The following is a 22,784-nucleotide window of genomic DNA, read 5'->3' as shown; positions in this document are numbered from 1 at the left end:
ACGACATGCCCCATGGCTCCAGGGGTGGCCGGTGAGCTATATGCTCCAGGGTTCAGATATGACCGGGCTGCTTGCTGTCACAGTGGACCGGGCCGACAGCTACTCCATACTACTCGGTTGAAGGTCTGTCAGGAACGCACCAGCAGGTCCTCGCAGGGATGGGTAAATACATTTCCTCCTGCCTTGGCATGATGGATCAGCTGGGCATTCCCGGAAAGGGAGTTTTCCTGTCCTCCCCTTCCTCTCCCTCTGTCACCCTTTTCTCTTCCGTTCATGGACGGACACAGCAGCCTTTGATCTTAGGGTTATATCCGCTTTCTTCCAGGAGAGTTAGGCAGAAAAAACGCACCTAAAGTGTTAACAACTTTCTTCAGTGCAGCTCCTCCCAGGGGGCGTGGCTCCCCGGGTATATAACCCACACCCTGCTCTAGCAGCCCCAGTTTTTTCTGCCTAATGTCAGGAGAGGACAGGCCCTCTAGAGTCCTGTACTCTGGAGATTTTTTGCAATTTTTTTTCGCTTTTTATTGTTTTGTTACTGCATTTTTGGATCCTGAGATTCTTCTATCAACTGCCGACTGGGTGACGGGCTGGGTCTTGACTCTTGTAGTCCCCCCATGTTCGGCCATTGAGCGTGTGCCGGGCCTCAGCTCAGCTTTGGGTCGTCCACGACAGGCCCCATTGCTCCAGGGTGGCCGGGGAACTACATGTTCCAGGGCACACATATGACCGCTCTCTTTGGCTTTGTCACAGTGTGTCTGGCCGACAGCCATGCCGTTAGTGGACGTTGGTTCTGTCTGGGATACCTCCAGCCGGTGGTCACAGGACGGGTAAGTAGTGGCTCCTTGCTCAGGTAAGGTGATATGGCTGGTGTTTTCCCCTGGGAGGTCGACTGAGGGTTCTCCCTGCTTTCCTCTCTCCCTTATTTCCTCTCCCTCCTTCCCCATTTGGGTAGCGGCTGTGAGGGGGGCCTTCTGGGGTCTCTTTATTACCACCGGGGCCTGTGTATAGCGGGGGCTGTGTTTTTTACAGTACAGGTGTTTGTGTGCTGCACTGTGTGCTGCTCTGGGTGCTGTGTCACTGGGGGTCTTTTTAAACTGCGCAGCGGCTGCCATTTTGCCGTGGTCGCGGTTTATATGGCTCGGCGGCCATTTTCCTGTAGTCCTATGGTGTTTTTTTCTCATACGGCGGCCATCTTGGATTTCTATTGGGCCTGGTGTTGCGGTTTTAGCGCTGCAAAAAGACCGCAAATCTCCCTGAGGTGACAGACGCAGCGCAGCCAGCTTTTGTGCACACCATAGATTTTTCTCAGCTCACGCTGCACCGGGTGGGGGGTGAGTTCCCTGGGGGGGCCTCTACCTCTGTTAGCAGCCAGGAGGTGACCGGTGGGTGGTTCTGCCTTGCAGTTCCGGGTGACACAGCGGTGGGGCATTATGGAGCCTGAACCTGGTACTTCTGCCCCAGCAATGCCTGAGTTAACCCTTGGTGCCCCTCTCCCTGCCACATCTGTTGAGGCAATGTTGGCTGTCCTGGAGGCGTTTCTCGCCCGGTTTGAAGTGGCTAGTGGCCAGAAGGGGGGTAAAAAGCGCCCCCTCCCTGACCCTGCTTCTGGGGATGTCTCTGACACAGAATCAGGCCCTGCTATTGCATCTGGCTCTGGTTCAGTCATGTCAGATGATGCAGGCTTAACCCACGCGGACAGTGAGGATGACTCTGCTTCTGGGTCAGTTGCTGATAAGGAATTTGTTGGAGGTATTATTTCTGCGGTGCGTGATACTCTGAAACTGGAGGATCTGGCGGAGGCACCAGATGTGCCAGTTCCTTTTGGGTTCCTCAAACCGACGCGCACCACAAAAGCGTTTCCTTGTGTTCCTTATTTGGACAAATTATTGTACAAGGAATGGGATACGCCGCAAAAAGTTTTTGCCGTTCCAGGGTGGAAGCCGAAGGGATTCCAACAATCCTGATTGCCCCAGATTGGCCGCGTCGCTCCTGGTACGCGGACCTGGTGCGTCTGGTGGCAGACGCCCCCTGGCGTCTACCCCTGAGAGAAGATCTTCTGTCGCAGGGTCCGATCTTCCATCCTGCTTTACAGTCGCTGGCTTTAATGGTGTGGCTGTTAAAAAGCCAGGTGTTGAAGGACCGGGGCCTATCGGGCTCGGTGGTTTCTACCATGCTGCGTGCACGGAAGTGTACGTCTAGGAGAATTTACCATCGTACGTGGAGGGGCCTATATCTCTGTGTGAGGAGATGAAGTGGCACCCCCGTACATACGTGGTGTCCTGGATTCTGCTGTTTTTACAGCAGGGAGTGGACCAGGCTCTCGCCTTAAGTACCGTCAAGAGTCAGATTTCCGCTCTGGCTGTTTACTTTCAGCGACCCTTGGCAGAACACTCTTTGGTGCGCACGTTTGTGCAGGGGGTCTGGCATGTGCGCCCTCCACTGCCCCCATGGGACTTGAATTTGGTCCTCTCGGTGCTTCAAGACGCTCCATTTGAGGACATTCGGAAAAGACCCCCTTGTTTACTCTGTCACAGAAGGTGTTTTTTCTGGTAGCAATTACCTCGATCAGACGGGTGTCTGAACTGGCGGCCTTGTCCTGCAAGCCCCCCTACTTAGTCATCCATAAGGATAAGGTGGTGCTGCGTCCGCAGCCTTCTTTTCTCCCAAAGGTCGTTTCGGCTTTTCACATTAATGAGGACTAGGGTTGTCCCGATACCGGTATCGGAACCGATACTGAGCATTTGCGTGAGTACTTGTACTCCCGCAAATGCCCCCAATGCCAGATCCGATACTATCCACCCCCCCGCCGCCGCCTAGTTTAATCAGCGTGCGGGGAACATTACAGCTTTCATTTGAATAGCTGTCTGTGCCACGCCACGTATAGACACTCCCCCTTGTCGGGATTGGAAGGGTGCTCTGTCTATCAAAGTGCAGATCACCCGTCCCATCCCGAGCAAGGGGGAGTGTCTATACGCGGCACGGCGGGGAACACACAGCTATTCAAATGAAAGCTGTAATGTTCCCTGCACGCTGATTAACTAGGCGGCGGCATCTAAGTATGGGGAGACATGGCTGCATATGTGGGGGGACATGGCTGCATATGTGGGTGGACATGGCTGCATATGTGGGGGGACATGGCTGCATATGTGGGGGACATGGCTGCATTCGTGGGGGACATGGCTGCATTTGGGGACACATTTAAAAAAAAGTATCGGTATCGGCGAGTACTTGAAAAAAAGTATCGGTACTTGTACTTGGTCCTAAAAAAGTGGTATTGGGACAACCCTAATGAGGACATTGTTCTTCCATCCTTATGTCCTCGGCCGAAGGAGGCCACTTTACATTCCCTGGATGTGGTTTGGGCCCTTTGAGTGTACTTATCGGCTACGGCTCCGTTCCAGAAGTCGGACTCACTGTTCGTGTCGGTGACTGGTCCTAGAAAAGGCCTGGCGGTCTCGTCGGCCACCATTTCTAGGTGGATCCGACAGGTTGTGCTTCAGGCCTATGCCCTGAAGGGGCGGGAACCTCCCTTTCAGTTTACGGCGCATTCGACCAGGGCGATCGGTGCCTCTTGGGCTTTCCGACATCAAGCCTCTGTGTTACAGGTGTGTAAGGCAGCGACCTGGTCGTCAGTCCACACTTTTTCAAAATTTTACAAGGTGGATGTGAGTGCATCCTCTGATGCCTCCTTCGGCCCCAAGGTGTTACAGGCGGCCTTTTTAAGTTTGAAGTTCCTCCGTTGAGTAACTCCGGTTTTGTTTGGGGTGAAGTTTGGTTTGCTGTGTTTTCCCACCCCTCAAATTTTTTTGACACTGCTTCGGGACGTCCCTAAGGTCAAAGGCTGCTGTGTCCGTCCATAAACGGAAGAGAAAATAGGATTTTTGTACTCACCATAAAATCCATTTCTCTGAGTTCATGGATGGACACAGCACCCACCCCTCCTTTGTACTGCTTGTTACGAACTGGGGCTGCTAGAGCAGGGTGTGGGTTATACCCGGGGAGCCACGCCCCCTGGGAGGAGCTGCACTGAGGAAAGTTAACACTTTAAGTGCTTTTTTTTCCATGAACTCAGAAAAAAAGGATTTTACGGTGAGTACAAAAATCCTATTTTTCCCTCCTTTCCTTTCGGGGCTCGCTGCGACCAGGGTATACATTTGGGGGTCTCCAGGTCCCAGTTATGGTCTGTGGGGGTGTCCAGGCCTGCTTTCTGTGGGGGGTAGCCTTTTTTGTGAGAATCCTCCAGCTGGGCCTTCTCGTCCACCTCGCCGTATTTGGGCGCTATTTTGGTAGTGCCGGCGCCATATTTCTGTGGCCTGTGCTTACTATTGTATTTCCTATTGGCGGCCATTTTGCCGTGATGCAGATCGGCATTGCGTTCGGCCATTTTCTTGTGGTACGCGCCCTTTCTCTGAGGTGTTTTGGCGGCCATTTTGGAGTGGATTTTGGCCTCTAGTGCTGGATTAGCTTCCTGGATGGCGCGAATGGCGCAATTTACCTCACAGGGTTTCCTCAGACACATGCTGTGTGTAGAAGGAGACCGGGCAGCAGCGCTGAACAGATTCTGACTGGGTGGTGAGTCCCCTGGGTAACCCTGCCGGTCAGTGCAGCATAGGAGGATGGATGTTTTTGTCTTGGCTACATCCCTAAAAGCTGTCAGTGGGCAACATGGAGTCAGTGGTTGACCTTGCTTTCCCAAACATTCCTGAGGCAACAACTGGTGCCCTTTCACCTGCAGTTCCCATGGATATGTTATCGGCAGTCCTGGAGTCATTTGTTGCCAGGGTGGAAGTGGCGTAAGGGGGGTAAAAAGCACCCCCTACCCCTGCCATCTTCTGGGGAATGCTCTGACTCAGACTCGGGCCTGGCTGCGGCTCAGGACCCCCGGTTCTGGACTGTCAGAGGATGCGGACCAGGACCCTCCCAGTGAGGAGGATCCCTCGTCCGGATCAGTGCAAGACAGGGCACTTGTGAGTGCACTTATAAATGCTGTGAGGGACTCTCAAGCTGGAGGATACAGCTGAGACGTCCATGCAGGGCTCAGTCTCATTTGGGTCACACAAAGTGAACCACTCTGTTAACGTTTTTTCTTATGTGTCTTTCTTTGATAAGTTCATAGATAAGGAATGGGAACGGCCGCAGAGGTCCTTTGTGGTCCCTCAGCGCATGGCGGTCCGTTATCCTTTTGAGGAGAGCCTTTTGAAAAAATGGGCTTCTCCTCCGATTGTTGACCCCCTCGGTCGCTCGGTTAAACAAAGTAACCACTCTCCTGGTAGAAAGGACCCTACTGAGAGGTCCGAATCGGTGAGCCGTTTCATGTTCACCATGCTGGGGTCAGCGTTGCGGCCTATCTTGGCTGAAATTTTGGTGTCTCAGACACTCACTGAATAGGCAAAGATTTTGCAATAGACAGTAGAGGGAGAATCGGCTTCCTCCAGAGTGCGTAAGGCTGGCTGACCAGTTGGTACAGGGCCTTGTGTGTGTCTGTGATGCCACTCTGGATGTGGCCCCCTTGATCTCCAGAGCCTGTGTATCTGCGGTGGTATTGCGCTGCCTGATTTCGCTGAAATGCTGGTCCGCTGACAAAGCATCAAAAAAAGCTCTGGCAGATTTGCCCTTCAAAACTGGGAGGCTTTTTGGTACCTCGCTGGACAACATTATTAAGGATGTCACTGGAGGTAAGAGCACGCTTCTACCTCAGTCCTCTAAGGGGAAGGAGCCACGCCGTAAGTCGTGCCTTGCTTTCCCACGCAGATGTGGTATTTTCGTCAGTCAGGGCCCGCGGGCAGATCCATCCAGACTGACAAAGGTCCAACTGGGGGACAAAAGCGTCCCTGGGTGTGCAAGTCAAACAAACCTGCTTCCGCATGAGGTTTTGCCCCCGCCTGACTCGGGGGTGGGGGGATGGCTTTGCGGGTTTGCAGATCGGTGGACCTCCCTGTTCTCCGACCAGTGAGTCTGCGAGGGGGTCACTTCAGGGTACAAGATGGTTTCTTTCCTATCCACCAAACAGATTCTTTCCCTCAAATCTTCCTCTTCTCCCGACTCGTCGGTCTACCTTAATGGGGGCAGTACAAGACTTGCTGAGGTGCAGGGTAATTTTTCCAGTGCCACTACAAAAAAAGGTTTCAGGGATTCTACTCGAATCTGTTTGTGGTCCCAAAGAAGGACGGAGTCTGTCTAATCTTGGATCTCAAGGCCCTCAATACCTTTGTAAGGGTTCAGATGGAATCCATTCGGTGGTTGCTACGCTCCATCCAGGGGATTTTCTGGTGTCTTTGGACATCTGCGCCAGGCATCAGAGATTTCTGAGCTTTGCGATAGGCGAAGACAACTATCAATTTGTGGCTCTCCCCTTTGGCCTAGCGTCGGCACCAAGGGTCTTCACCAAGGTGCTTGCCCCGATTCTGGCTTTGCTGAGACAGTGAGGCTTTGCTATCGTGGGCTACCTGGACGATCTTCTTCTGAGAGCTGCTTCTGGCTCAGAATTGGAGGAGGACGTGTCTATAGCCAGTCAGAACCTCCAGGAATTTGGTTGGGTGCTGAACATTCAAAGTCGTCCTTGGTACCGACTCAGCATCTGGAGTACCTAGGATTGATTCTGGACTCCTATGAGGCGAAAGTCTTCCTTCCTTTGGAGAATTTGCAGACACTCCAGTCGGCGGTGAAATTGTTAGGAACCCGCAAATGGTCGTCTCTCCGTTTTTGCATGCGAGTTCTGGGCCTCATGATAGCCTCCTTCGAGGCAGTACCGTATGCCCAATTCAACACTCGAGTTTTGCAGGAGATCCTGTCCAGATCATCAGATTAAGGTAAGTCACCTGGTCAGGGCTTCTCTGAGTTGGTGGCTGAGATCCCCGGCTCTTCAGTCCCGGAAGTCGTTCCTTCCCTTCCATTGGACTGTGATCACGACGGATGCCAGCCTCACAGGTTGGGGGGGGTCTAGGGGGTCCAGCCGGCCCAGGGTTTGCTGGACTCCGGACGAATCCTGCCTGCCGATCAATGTACTAGAACTTTGAGCGATCAGGCTGTGCCTCTCCTCGTGGTCGCAGAGGCTACAAGGACGTCCAATCAGGATCCAGTCGGACTACACCACGGCGGTGGCTTTTGTCAACCATCAGGGGAACAAGAAGCTCGGCTGCGGGTCGGAGGTCGCTCACATCCTGCGGTGGGCGGAAAGGAGCATGCCGGCTCTGTCAGCCGTTTACATACCGGGCGCAGAAAACTGTCAGGTGGACTACCTAAATCGCCAAATTGTGTTACCGTGTGTACACCCTGGGACACAGACGCATTGCTGCAATCAGTTATAGGGCCTGTACAAAAGCCCCATGCAAAGGCTGCTACAGAAAGGGTTTCTTCATGTAAGCCCCCCCACATTGCTGTTATACTGCCATCTGCTGTCCCAGTGTGCTCAGGACTTCATAAAAATAGTCCGAGTATCAACTTTTCCTGTGGTACATATTTTCCACCCTTTGGACTTGTAGTCCTGACTCTTTCGACTCACCTAAGATTTTCGATATATGGAAGCTTGTGCCTAAGCTTACCTCCCGACCTGTTATATCTCCATCTGTATCTTATATGCCCCGTGGACGCACCCATCGAGGGACGACCAGCCATATAAGTTTCTATCTCTCTGCTAACTTTATATTCCTCATCCTCGCCCTGAAGAAGCCCCACGGCGAAACGTGCGTTGGCGACTTCTGAGGAATGTACAGTGGTCATCTGCTGTTGATGAATTTGTGATAATTTTTCTTGAATTTATTTATTTTATGTATATTCTGTTTAATTTATTTATATGCTATTAAATTATATATTTTTACAAAACCATACTTCCTTGGCCTTAAAGTCTGACCATCAATGTCCACTTGCTTGATATTGTTTCTCCCCTACCTAAATCGCCAGATGCTGGATCAAGGGGAATGGTCGTTACATCCGGAGGTGTTTCAACTCCTTTGCCAGAGGTGGGGCACGCTAGACGTCGATCTCCTGGCTTCTTGACTCAATCGCAAGGTGTTGAGGTTCATGGCCAGGTCTAGAGATCCCTGGGCAGACACGTCAGACTCATTGATGGCCCGTGGGGTCAGTATCGGCTAATTTATGCCTTCCCCCACTGAACTTTCTTCCTCGTCTGCTACGCAGAGTAGAGACCGTTGATTCTAATAGCTCCAGATTGGCCCCAGACGTCCCTGGTACGTCAACCTTGTGCGCCTGGTGGCGGATGCACCCTGGCGTCTGTCAATGCGGGAGGACCTTCTGTCTCAAGGTCCCATACGTCATCCTGCTTTACAGTTGCTGGCTTTAACGGCATTGCTATTGAAAGCCTGGTACTAAAGGACCAAGGTCTGTCTGATTCGGTCATCTCAACCATGCTGAGGGTGCGAAAGTCATCTTCTCGGAAGATCTACCATCGCACTTGAAAGGCCTACATCTCTATGTGCAAGGAGATGGTATGGCGTCCATGGGCATATTCGGTTTCCAGGGTCCTGCTGTTATTACAGGGACATATTTCAGCCTTGGCTGTTTTTCTTTCAACGACCCTTGGTGACCCATTCACTGGTGGGTACGTTTGTGCAGGGGGGTCGACATGTGCTTCCTCCATGGGATTTGAATCTGGTGCTCTTGGCTCTTTAGGAGCCTCCTTTTGAGAACATCAGAGAAATTCCTCTCTTGACACCATCTCAGAAAGTGGTCTTTCTGGTGGTCATTACATCTGTCAGATGGGTTTCTGAGTTGGCGGCCTTGTCTTGCAGGTCATTTTATTTGGTATTCCATAAGGATAAAGCGGTGCTACGCCCACAGCCTTCTTTTCTTCCGAAGGTGGTTTCAGCTTTTCACCTAAATGGGGACATTGTACTTCCTTCTTTGTGTCCTCGGCCGTCGCATCCCAAAGAGGCTTAGATGTGGTACGTACCTTGCGGGTGTACCTGTCTGCTACAGCTCCGTCCCGGAGGTCTGACTCACTGTTTGTGTCAGTGTCTGGTCCACAAAAGGGCCTTGCCGTCTCGTCGACCACCATTTCTTGGTGGATTAGGCAGGCCATCATCCAGGCTTACGCCCTTAAGAGGCGGGCGCCTCCCCTTCCTGTTACATCGCATTCGACCAGGGCTATTGGTGCCTCCTGGGCTTTGTGACATCAATTGTCTCTCACAGGTGTGTAAGGCGGCGACTTGGTCGTCATTCACACTTTTTCCAAATTTTACAAGGTTGATGTGAGTGCATCTTCAGATGCTTCCTTCGGCCGCAAGGTTTTGCAGGCGGCTGTTTAAAGTTGCATCTCCTCCATTGAGGAGCTCTGTTTGTTTGGGGTGAAGTTAGTTTTTGATTGCTGTTCCCACCCCTCGTTTCTTTGACACTGCTTGGGAACGTCCCACAAGTCAAGATTTACAGAGACTGTGTCCGTCAATGGACGAAAAGATAAAATAGGATTTTTTGTACTAGCCTTCTATCTTTCAAGCATATCTCCACAGGCATCATACCCCCAGAAGCTCTTGAAGCCAACATAACCAACATTTCAAAACCTGGTAAAGCACCTGATGACCCAGCCAGCTACAGGCCTATTAAACACTGACACAAAACTTTATGCCAAGCTTCTAACCACGTGACTTTCCGCCATCATTCTACACCTGGTACACATAGACCAGGTGGGATTTTTGGCTGGTAGGCAAGCATCCGATGGCACCCTTCGCTACATCGACTTACTACAATGGGTAGAGCACCATCGAACTCCATTCTCTGTTCATCTCCTTGGATGCAGAGAAGGAACCACTGGCTTACTCCATCCGCACCAACCCTCTTTTATCTGGCATCAAAGTTGGTGGCCTCCATCACAAAATCAGCCTATATGCCGATGATGTGATCATCTCCATAACCAACCCCACACAATAACTCCCCCACCTCCATCATACTCTGGAACTTTCTAGCAAAACCTCAATGTATAAGATCAACTATTTCAAGTCCTCTACGATAGGAGCAAATATTGACCTAAATAATAAATGTAGCATTGCTCAACACATCTCTTTTTCGTGGTTCACTCCTACCTCTTGTCTACTCCTACTTAACTTCACACATTTTATCTCTAAACTTAAAAAAAACAGCTCGGGACTTGCAAAATAATCAAGCCTCATGGGCTGGGTGCATTGCACTAACCAAAATGTACCTACTACCACATGTACTATATGTATTTCAAACTTTACGTATCACCTTCCTGCAGTCCCACCTCAATAAATTACAAGCCATACTGACCTCCTTTATTTGGAATGGGAAACACCTTATAGTCAAACGCTCTATCCTGTGCTCACCAACATCTATCGGTGGAATGGGTGCACCAAATATTTCAGCGTACTTTAAGGCAACCATTCTTGACCAAGCTAAACACTGGTGGAAGCCTGACCTACAGCATACCTGGCTCCAAATAGAAGCAACTGCATTAGCTACTTGCCCCAAGAGGCTCCTCTGTGCTCTACTTTTGCAACACTATGGACAGCAATGTTATCTCAGCACTATCAATGCTACCATCAGAACATGGCGAGCAGCTTACCAACAATATGGAGGAATACCATTCCGAATTCTTAACTTTATACATCTCAACATGATGCAAGCTATCATGCCTGATATCCCAATATCAAACTGGAACTCTATCAAAATTCCACACTTCTTTCTTTCCAACACCTGCAAAAGAGCCATCACATCCCTTCAAAATTCTTTTTCAAATATCTCAGAATTCACTCTGCCCTCTCCCACACTTTTTTCTGGCACCTTCTGAAATTCTATGACCTGGAGAACACCCACAAGAGAGGCATATCCTATATCTACAAGCACATCACTGACCCTGTAGTCCAGGCATGTCCAAAGTCTGGCCAGCGGGCCAATCGTGACCCGCCTGGTAATTTTGACATATATATCTTTTGTGGCCCCCAACGAATCCCTGAGCGCTGGGGGCCACAAAAGATTTGATATGCTGGCTGCCTTGGAGGAGATGGGACGAATGCTGTGCATACAGGAGAGGATTTTTTTTTCTGTTTACACTGCGTCCTGTGTAAAAGGAAGTCCCGTCTCCTGCGCTGTCATTGGACAACTGTTCTGTCCATCATAGGAGGCGGGACTTTCAAATAAAGAGGCTGTCGAGAAAACTGGAGATTCTCCCTCCCTGTCTCTTCCAAGGCTGCAGATGGGCATGAATCAGGCTGCACTGACGGCAATGGTGAGTCTGCATTCCTGTCAATGGAGTGGGTGCTGCATTCCTGTCAATGGAGTGGGTGCTGCATTCCTGTCAATGGAGTGGGTGCTGCATTCCTGTCAATGGAGTGGGTGCTGCATTCCTGTCAATGGAGTGGGTGCTGCATTCCTGTCAATGGAGTGGGTGCTGCATTCATGGCAATACGATGGGTGCTGCATTCATGGCAATACGATGGGTGCTGCATTCATGGCAATACGATGGGTGCTGCATTCATGGCAATACGATGGGTGCTGCATTCCTGTCAATGGAGTGGGTGCTGCATTCCTGTCAATGGAGTGGGTGCTGCATTCCTGTCAATGGAGTGGGTGCTGCATTCATGGCAATACTGTGGGTGCTGCATTCATGGCAATACTGTGGGTGCTGCATTCATGGCAATACTGTGGGTGCTGCATTCATGGCAATACGTTGGGTGCTGCATTCCTGTCAATAGAGTGGCTGCTGCATTCCTGTCACTGGAGTGGCTGCTGCATTCCTGTCACTGGAGTGGCTGCTGCATTCCTGTCAATGGAGTGGCTGCTGCATTCCTGTCACTGGAGTGGCTGCTGCATTCCTGTCAATGGAGTGGCCGCTGCATTCCTGTCAATGGAGTGGCCGCTGCATTCCTGGCAATGGAGTGGCTGCTGCATTCATGGCAATACGGTGGGTGCTGCATTAATGGCAATGCGGTGGGTGCTGCATTCATGGCAATGCGGTGGGTGCTGCATTCATGGCAATGCGGTGGGTGCTGCATTCATGGCAATGCGGTGGGTGCTGCATTCATGGCAATGCGGTGGGTGCTGCATTCATGGCAATGCGGTGGGTGCTGCATTCATGGCAATACGGTGGGTGCTGCATTCCTGTCAATGGAGTGGGTGCTGCATTCCTGTCAATGGAGTGGGTGCTGCATTCCTGTCAATGGAGTGGGTGCTGCATTCCTGTCAATGGAGTGGGTGCTGCATTCATGGCAATACTGTGGGTGCTGCATTCATGGCAATACGGTGGGTGCTGCATTCCTGTCAATGGAGTGGGTGCTGCATTCCTGTCAATGGAGTGGGTGCTGCATTCATGGCAATACTGTGGGTGCTGCATTCATGGCAATACTGTGGGTGCTGCATTCATGGCAATACGATGGGTGCTGCATTCCTGTCAATAGAGTGGCTGCTGCATTCCTGTCAATAGAGTGGCTGCTGCATTCCTGTCACTGGAGTGGCTGCTGCATTCATGGCAATACGGTGGGTGCTGCATTCCTGTCAATGGAGTGGGTGCTGCATTCCTGTCAATGGAGTGGGTGCTGCATTCATGGCAATACTGTGGGTGCTGCATTCATGGCAATACTGTGGGTGCTGCATTCATGGCAATACGATGGGTGCTGCATTCCTGTCAATAGAGTGGCTGCTGCATTCCTGTCAATAGAGTGGCTGCTGCATTCCTGTCACTGGAGTGGCTGCTGCATTCCTGTCACTGGAGAGTGGCTGCTGCATTCCTGTCAATGGAGTGGCTGCTGCATTCCTGTCACTGGAGTGGCTGCTGCATTCCTGTCAATGGAGTGGCTGCTGCATTCATGGCAATACGGTGGGTGCTGCATTAATGGCAATGCGGTGGGTGCTGCATTCATGGCAATGCGGTGGGTGCTGCATTCATGGCAATGCGGTGGGTGCTGCATTCATGGCAATGCGGTGGGTGCTGCATTCATGGCAATGCGGTGGGTGCTGCATTCATGGCAATACGGTGGGTGCTGCATTCCTGTCAATGGAGTGGGTGCTGCATTCCTGTCAATGGAGTGGGTGCTGCATTCCTGTCAATGGAGTGGGTGCTGCATTCCTGTCAATGGAGTGGGTGCTGCATTCATGGCGATGGAGTTGGTGCTGCATTCATGGCAATGGAGTGGGTGCTGCATTCATTGCAATATGGTGGGCGCTGCCTTCATGGCAATGCGGTGGATGCTGCATTCATGGCAATATGGTGGGTGCTGCATTCATGGCAATACGGTGGGTGCTGCATTCATGGCAATACGGTGGGTGCTGCATTCATGGCAATACGGTGGGTGCTGCATTCATGGCAATACGGTGGGTGCTGCATTAATTTCAATGGAGTGGGTGCTGCATTCATGGCAATGCGGTGGGTGCTGCATTCATGGCAATGCGGTGGGTGCTGCATTCATGGCAATACGGTGGGTGCTGCATTCCTGTCAATGGAGTGGGTGCTGCATTCCTGTCAATGGAGTGGGTGCTGCATTCCTGTCAATGGAGTGGGTGCTGCATTCCTGTCAATGGAGTGGGTGCTGCATTCCTGTCAATGGAGTGGGTGCTGCATTCATGGCAATGCGGTGGGTGCTGCATTCCTGTCAATGGAGTGGGTGCTGCATTCCTGTCAATGGAGTGGGTGCTGCATTCATGGCAATACTGTGGGTGCTGCATTCATGGCAATACTGTGGGTGCTGCATTCATGGCAATACGATGGGTGCTGCATTCCTGTCAATAGAGTGGCTGCTGCATTCCTGTCAATAGAGTGGCTGCTGCATTCCTGTCACTGGAGTGGCTGCTGCATTCCTGTCACTGGAGAGTGGCTGCTGCATTCCTGTCAATGGAGTGGCTGCTGCATTCCTGTCACTGGAGTGGCTGCTGCATTCCTGTCAATGGAGTGGCTGCTGCATTCATGGCAATACGGTGGGTGCTGCATTAATGGCAATGCGGTGGGTGCTGCATTCATGGCAATGCTGTGGGTGCTGCATTCATGGCAATGCGGTGGGTGCTGCATTCATGGCAATGCGGTGGGTGCTGCATTCATGGCAATGCGGTGGGTGCTGCATTCATGGCAATGCGGTGGGTGCTGCATTCATGGCAATACGGTGGGTGCTGCATTCCTGTCAATGGAGTGGGTGCTGCATTCCTGTCAATGGAGTGGGTGCTGCATTCCTGTCAATGGAGTGGGTGCTGCATTCATGGCGATGGAGTTGGTGCTGCATTCATGGCAATGGAGTGGGTGCTGCATTCATTGCAATATGGTGGGCGCTGCCTTCATGGCAATGCGGTGGATGCTGCATTCATGGCAATATGGTGGGTGCTGCATTCATGGCAATACGGTGGGTGCTGCATTCATGGCAATACGGTGGGTGCTGCATTAATTTCAATGGAGTGGGTGCTGCATTCATGGTAATACGGTGGGTGCTGCATTCATGGCACTTTTTGGGCTGCAGATGGGCACTGATTAGGCTGCATTGATGGGCACTGACCCTTATTTTGCTTCAGTTTTTTTATTTAAAATTTAAGATTTTTTTCCTGAAACGTCCTTTTTAACCACTTGACCACTGGGCACTTAAACACCCTTAACCAGACCAATTTCAGCTTTCGGTGCTCTCACATTTTGAATGACAATAACTCAGTCATACAACACTGTAACCAAATGAAAATGTTGTCTTTTTTTCCCACAAATAGAGCTTTCTTTTGGTGGTATCTGATCACCTCTGCGGTTTTTATTTTTTTCGCTATAAATGAAAAAAGAACTTTTCTTCATTTCTATTATAACATATTGCAAAAAAGTTATTTTTCTTCATATATTTGGCCTAAAATGTATACTGCTACATATCTTTGGTAACAAAACAAAAAAAAAATTGGATATTATTTAGTCTGGGTGAAAGTTATAAGGTCTACAAGCTATGGTACCAATTACTGAAAATTGATCAATTTGATCACACCTGAAGTACTGACGGCCTATCTCATTTCTTGAGACCCTAACATGCCAGAAAAGTACAAATACCCCCCAAATGACCCTTTTTTGGAAAGAAGACATTCCAATGTATTTAGAAAGAGGCATTGTGAGTTTTTTGAAGTTGTCATTTTTTCCCACAATTCTTTGCAAAATCAAGTCTCCCCCCCCCCCCCCCCCCACAAAAGTTTCATATTAGCAGGTTATTTCTCACACACAGCATATGCATACCACAAATTGCACCCCAAAACACATTCTGCTATTCCTCCCGAGTATGGCGATACCACATGTGTGAGACTTTTACACAGCGTGGCCACATGCAGGGAGCACCATCAGGCGTTCTGGAGCACCCAGGCCAATTCTGACATTTCTCTCCTACATGGAAATATCACCATTTATTTGCTAGAAAATTACATAGAACCCCAAAACATTATATATGCTTTTTTAGCAAAGACCCTAGAGAATACAATGGCAACTTTTTATCGCGCATGGTATTTGCACAGCAATTTTTCGAACAAATTTTTTTGGAAATAAAACAGTTTTGTGCTTTTAAAAAAAAAAAACATTAAAGTTAGCCCAATGTTTTTGCATAATATGAAAGTTGAAGTTACGCCGAGTAAATAGATACCCAATATGTTACCCTTCAATATTGCACACGCTTGTGGAATGGCGCCAAACTTCGCTACTTAAAAATCCCCATAGGTGACGCTTTAAATGTTTTTACTGGTTACATCTTTTTAGTTGGAGAAGAGGTCTAGGGCCAAAATGATTGCTCTCGCTTTAACGTTCGCAGCGGTACCTCACATGTGTGGTTTGAACACCGTTTTCATATGTGGGCGGGACTTACGTGCACGTTCGCTTCTATATACGAGCACGCGGGAACAGGGGCGCTTTAAAAATTATTATTTTTTTATTGTATACTTTATTTTAGTTTGACACGTTTTTCCCCAAAAATAAATGTTTTGATTACTTTTATTCCTATTACAAGGAATGTAAACATCCCTTATAATAGAAATATAGCATGACAGGTCCTCTTTACAGTGAGATATGGGGTCAATAAGACCCCACATCTCACCTCTAGGCTGGGAAGCCTGGAAAAAAAAACGATCCTGGCTTCGATCGTAGCGGTGAGTCGGAAGAAGCACCGGAGGGCGAAGGGAGTGGGGACGTCCCCTTTTGCCTCCCATAAGAACGATCAAGAGGCGGAACAGCCGACATGATTGTTCTTATGGTGTAGGGAATCGCCGGCTGAAAAAAATGATATCTGAATGATGCCTGTAGCTGCAGGCATCATTTAGATATCCCTGCACAAAGTCAAGGACGTCATATGACGTGGGCGGGAAGTGGTTAAAACGCATTTTTTCCCCCCAGAGTATTTTCTGGGTATTGCAGAGTATTGGCCGGGTATTGCAGAGTATTGTGCGGGGGGTATTGCAGAGTATTGTGCGGGGGGTATTGCAGAGTATTGTGCGGGGGTATTGCAGAGTATTGTGCGGGGAGTACTGCAGAGTATTGTGCGGGGGGTACTGCAGAGTATTGCGCGGGGGGGTATTGCAGAGTATTGCGCGGGGCGGTATTGCAGAGTATTGCGCGGGGGGGGTATTGCAGAGTATTGCGCGGGGGTATTGCAGAGTATTGGGCGGGGGTATTGCAGAGTATTGGGCGGGGGTATTGCAGAGTATTGGGCGGGGGTATTGCAGAGTATTGGGAGGGGGTATTGCAGAATATTGTGCGGGGGGTACTACAGAGTATTGGGCGGGGGGTACTGCAGAGTATTGGGCGGGGGGTACTGCAGAGTATTGCTCAGGGGGTATTGCAGGGCTTATTGCAGAGTATTGCACAGGGAGGGAAGAGTATTGCAGGGGTTATTGCAGAGTATTGCACAGGGAAGGAAGAGTATTGCAGGGGTTATTGCAGAGTATTGCAGGGGTTAATGCAGGGATGGCTGAGCAGGGATGGATGGATCTGTGACTGCAATAGTCACAGATCCATCCCACAGTGCTGCTGCCATCCGCGCTCTCCTCTCACACTGTACCGATCGGTGAGGAGGGAGGAGGGTTTTTTTTTTTTTTCACAATCCAAGGTTTATTGAAGCCAAAGAAAGATCGTACATAGGTTGTAAATACGATAACATACACAAGTTGCGTAGGAATAATACATATCTGAACATAACAGATAAATGAACAGTTTCTGAAAAAGGTAAAATCTTGTATATCACAAATGGGAAGGCAATAGGAAAAGGAGTGAGGGTGGGGGATAAGAGGAGGGGAAGAGGGGGGAGGGAAGGGAGAGAGAAATGAAGGAAGGTCCAGAGGGGAGAGATGGTGGGCTATAGCCTGAAAGGTATTTCAAGAAGGGAGTGATGAAAGGATGAGTTGGGTATTTGTATCGTAAGGGTATTTAGGTTATTGAGTGGGAATCGGTGATGAGGGATTCATATTCTTTTGAGTATGAGAAGGCAACCCAGGGGGACCAGTTTTCAATAAAGGAGGTGCTGTGTTCGTTTCTCATTGCAACTAGTTCTTCCATTTTGTAAATGTATCTCACTTTTTCCAGCCAATCCCTGACCCCTGGGACCCTGTCAATGATTTCGCTGCTGTAAGCAAGTGCCTTGTTAGGGACTTTTTGTACCCTCGGATGGAGAGGGAATTGATATGTAGCAAGCACGCAGCGGCGTCTAGGGTGATTGAGGTTTCGGTTATGTGCTTGATCCAGGTTGAGACCTCTTCCCAGTATTTACTGATTATAGGACAATCCCACCAAATATGTAGGAAGGTGCCCTTGTCTGAGTTACAGCGCCAGCAGGAGTCAGAGATCGCTGAGGACCATTTGTGAGCCTTCACAGGGGTAATATACCATTGCGTAAGTATTTTGTAAGAAGTCTCCTGGTGTTTTGTACTTAAGGAGCATTTGTGTGCAAATAAACATGCCTTTTCCCATTGTCGTACACTAAATTGTTGGCCCAAGTCCCTTTCCCATCTTTCTTTATGTTTTTGAGCTTCCATAGAGTCATGTGAGATCAGCCACTTGTAGGCTAAGGAAGTGGTTTTGAGAACAGGGGACCTCTTGAGGCAGATGTCTTCTATAGGAGTTAGATTTTGGAAGAAAGAGGTTTTGTGTTTATTATTTGTCAGGAAATTCCTGAGCTGCATGTAAAACCAAGGGTTTGGGGCTGAGTCGCCAAATTCAGTTTTTAGGGAAGTATGGGTTTTGACTGTTGCCTGTCATACAGTGGGTGACTAGAAATTTTTTGGAGGGATCAGGACATGGAAGGAATCTTTGGTCCAGCCCAGGGATAAAGTCAGGGTTACCTACGATCGGAGTCAGAGGGCCTGAGATTGTGGCCAGGTTATATGGTTGGGCTAGTTTGTGCCAGATCTGCAGTGTGTTGGCTGTGAGGGGGTTGGCAGAGGATTTGAAGGATTTAGAGTGGAGGGTCCAGGGGTAGTAAAGGAGGGGTTGGGAGGAATGGGCTAGTTCTAATTGTACCCAATCCTTATTGGGGCCGTTACAGTGCCAGTCTATTACCCTTGTAATGTGGGAGGCAAAATGATATTTCCTGTAGTCTGGAAGGCCTAAGCCGCCTTTGTTTTTGGGGAGTTTGAGAATTTTCAATGAAATCCTGGGATTTTTATTAGACCAGAGGAATCTCCTTTGGGCCGATTGAAGAGAGGAAAAAAAGGAGTTTGGAATATGGATCGGGAGGGCGTTAAAGAGATACAGCAGCCTCGGAAGCACCACCATTTTCAGTATGGCGGCCCTTCCGAACCAGGAGAAGAATTTAGCGTTCCATCTCTTCAGGTCCTCTGAGATTGATCCCAGTAGGGGGATAAAATTAGTTTTATATAAGGAGTGTAAGTCAGGGGTGAGTCTGATTCCGAGATACTTCAGGGATTCTTTTTCCCATTTAAATTTGGAATTTGCTTTAAGTAATTTGAGTACGTCTGGGGGGAGGGAAAGGTTGAGCGCCTCAGATTTGGTCGGGTTGATTTTGAAGTTTGAGATGAAACCGAACGTTTTAAATAATTTAGTTAAATTTGGTATGGAGATGTGTGGGCGGGTGATGAAAAATAGAAGATCATCGGCGTAGGCCGCTAGTTTAAATTCTCTATCTTTAATCATGAAGCCTCTGATATCTGGAGATAAATTTATGGTCCTAATGAGTGGTTCTAATGACAGGATGAAAAGAATGGGGGAGAGGGGGCAGCCTTGACGGGTGCCATTACGTATGTCTATAGGGTCCGATAGGGTGGTGTTAATCTTGATCCGTGCGGTCGGGTTATGGTAGAGGGCCTTAATCCAATTCGCAATGTTCCCCGAAAGGCCAATATGGGAGCACACTGCGAATAAGTAATCCCATGATATCCTATCAAAGGCCTTCTCCGCGTCAGTAGACAGGAGAAGGCCCTCGATTTTAGAGACAGTTGCTTGATGGATCAGGTTAAGGGATTTAGTTATGTTGTCCCTGGCCTCTCTGCCGGGCATGAAGCCGACCTGCTCGGGACCTATGATTTTAGATAAGAGGGGTTTTATCCTTTTTTGCCAGGATTTTAATATCCAAATTTAGGAGGGAGATGGGTCTGTAATTTGCAGTTTCTGTGTGGTCTTTGTCCGGTTTGGGCACTACAGCTATGTGTGCCGAAAGTAGGGAGTTGGAGTTATGTGGCTGTTGTGCTAGATAATTAAGGGCCTTAAGCAGGGGATCAGTGAGGGCAAGGGAGAATGTCTTATAGTATTGGGACGTGTAACCGTCAGGGCCCGGGCTCTTCCCTGATTTTAGATCTTTGATTATCATTTGGAGTTCAGAAGCGGTAATGGGTTCGTTTAAGATGGAGACCTCTGTAGTAGAGAACGTTGGGAGATTGCTATCAGTAAGGAACTTTTGAATCGGTTCTTCTTTGGGTGAGTTTATGTGAGGCGGTTTGTGTTGTGGTGGAAGATCATAAAGGCCTGCATAGAAGTCATGGAATATTGCGGCTATTTTTTCTGAGGTGTGTTCCAATGTACCTGAGTTGTTACGGATCGAATAGATTTGGTTTGCTAGGGTAGTTTCCCTAAGGGCTCTGGCGAGTTGCTTCCCTCCCTTGTCACCTTTTTCATAAAAGATGTTTTTCTTGAAAAACAGACTTTTGGGTCTGGAAGGTTAATAATTGTGTAAGGGACTTCCTATGTCTGGTCAAGTCGTCTAACACTTTGTCAGACAGGGATTTCTTGTGTAATGTCTCGAGATTGGCTATGGTGTTTGAGATGCGTGTGATTTCCATTGCTCGTTCATTTTTCCGTCTCGCGCCACACTTTATTAGTTCTCCTCTTATAACACTCTTGTGTGCCTCCCAGTTATTGAGTGGGTTAGTGTCAGAGTCCTTGTTCAGTTTAAAGTATGTTTCAATTGAATCTCAGATGTCGTCATGGATAGTCGGGTCTGTCAACAGAGATGCATTAAGTCTCCAATTGAATGGGGCCTTCTGTGTAGGTCTTAGGGAAAGTGTCGCAGCGACTGGGGCGTGATCGGAGAGTGCAATAATGCCTATTTCTGCCTTTGACAGTGCAGATAGGTTTCTTTGGGAGACAAAAATCAGGTCTAGTCTAGCATATTTCTTGTGGGGGGGGAGAAAAAGGTGAAATCCTTGTCTGTGGGGTGGAGAAGTCTCCATGTGTCCACTAATTTAAGTGACTGTAGCAGGACCTTAATTCTCTTCAGGATCTTATAAGAGACGTGAGAGTGTCCATTAGATGTATCCTGTGCGGGGTTGAGAGGGATATTGAAATCCCCGCCCAAGATGATACAGCCTTCTCCAAACCACTTCAGTTCTGACACAATTTTGGAGCAGAACGAGATATGAGCGGAATTTGGAAAATATACATTGGCCAAAGTGACCGGTGTGCCCCCCCAAGTGCCCTTAAGGAAGATGAAACGGCCTTCTGGGTCTGACAGTTGACTGGAAAGTTTAAATGGAGCGTGTTTGCTTAGTAAGATGGAGACTCCTTTGGTTTTTGCCAGGGGATTTGTGGCGTGGTATGCTTTGGTGAAAAAGTTATTGGTGAGTTTAGGAATGTTAGGACCTTTAAAGTGGGTTTCCTGAAGGAAGGTTATCAGGGGGCTCGTCTGTTTTAATTCCTTCAGGAGTTTCGTCCGTTTTTCGGGGACGTTGAGGCCATTGACGTTGTGGGAGATGATCGTAGGTGATTTGCCCAAGTGAGAGTATGACATTTTGGGGAAGGGGGGAGGGAGAATGAAAGGTGGGGGTGGTTGGGGAGGGAGAGTAGAGTGGGCCGTGTGAAGGGGGGGAGTAGGATGGTATAGGTGAGTGAAAGAAAAGGGAGGGGTATTTGTAAGGAAGGCCTGAGAAGGCAATGCACTGAGATCGAGACTGTACTCTGGGTGTCGCTTGTAAAAGCGCAGAGATATCAGGTGTCACCGGGTGATCACCTCTAGTGTCTCCGGGGGGGGAAAGTGGGAGGTGTCAAAGTGGATGTTTGGTAGTTGGGATATACTATAAATACGAATATCAAGAACATTAGGTTCCAGGGAGAATTTGTGAAGAAACAGTAAGGTGAGGCATGCATGTAACACAACCCTATACGAGGGTGTCAGTAACAACTGCTTTGAATAACATTTGTAATAAAACTTAAATAACTTTTAGAACGCTTCCCCAGGGATAGCCAAGAGAGTGAATGAAAAGAAAGAGAAAAAAAAAACACTGGTATGTAAGTGAGTGTGGTCCTTGATTGTAACACTCTCTGTGTAACCACAGCCAGTGTTTAACAAGGTTAAGCGCTTATGGCCAGTATATTTGTATGGGGGCAGTGAAGGGCCTAGGCGGATTTGTTCCGCTGGTATGGAGGTAGGCAGAAGTGTCAGATAGCTCCTACTACATAACCGTGTTGTCCCTGAACTAAACGTGAAACCACAGGTCTGAAACCGGGCATCAATAGTGGTAGAAGGGTGATGGGATAACATGACTATCTAACCTAAAGGTCTATTTTAACAACTATACAGCAATGCTTTGCGACCCATATATCTATTAAGCCTGAGCTAGTGTACATCTCAATAGAGCATTCACACAGTAAAGGTGCTGCAGGTACTATACCAGGCGATGTTCAATGGGAGGCAGGTGCCGGAGGATTCGGAAAGCCGGAATCAGTCCGCGGTGATAAGGTGTTTCGTTCACTCCATGAACCTCCACCCATGTGTCCTCCCACCCTTGTCCTCCCCCTTAGGATGCAGTACCGCATCCGCCGCTGGGGGCATTTCGAGTCGAAATGCCGTTTCTAGTATGCAAATTAGCACTTAAGGCGATCCACAAAGCTTTCCAGCTTCGTTTTTTCGCCGTAAGTGTTATTTTGCAAGTGTAAAATTAGGGCTGGTTCTACAAAGTGTAAACTAGTCACACCTTGTAAAAGCCCATTCCAGCGACGGCATTTGGTATGCATTCCCGAGGGAGAACTCCACGGCAATTTGTAAAAACAAAACCGGCATGGGTTCCCCCCCAGGAGCATACCAGGCCCTTAGGTCTGGTATGGGTTGTAAGGGGACCCCCCCTACGCCGAAAAATCGACGTAGGGGGTCCCCCTACAATCCATACCAGACCCATATCCAAAGCACGCTACCCGGCCGGTCAGGAAGGGAGTGGGGACGAGCGAGCGCCCCCCCCCCCCCCTCCTGAGCCGTGCCAGGCCGCATGCCCTCAACATGGGGGGGTTGGGTGCTCTGGGGCAGGGGGGCGCACTGCGGGCCCCCCCGCCCCAGAGAACCCTGTCCCCATGTTGATGAGGACAGGACCTCTTCCCGACAACCCTTGCCATTGGTTGTCGGGGTCTGCGGGCGGGGGCTTATCGGAATCTGGGAGTCCCCTCAAATAAGGGG

The sequence above is a fragment of the Rana temporaria genome, chromosome 1 (genome assembly GCF_905171775.1).
Source record: "Rana temporaria chromosome 1, aRanTem1.1, whole genome shotgun sequence".
In the NCBI taxonomy this organism is placed as follows: Eukaryota; Metazoa; Chordata; class Amphibia; order Anura; family Ranidae; genus Rana; species Rana temporaria.
The sequence above is the reverse complement of the archived record's forward strand: the minus strand, read 5'-3'. Positions refer to the sequence as shown.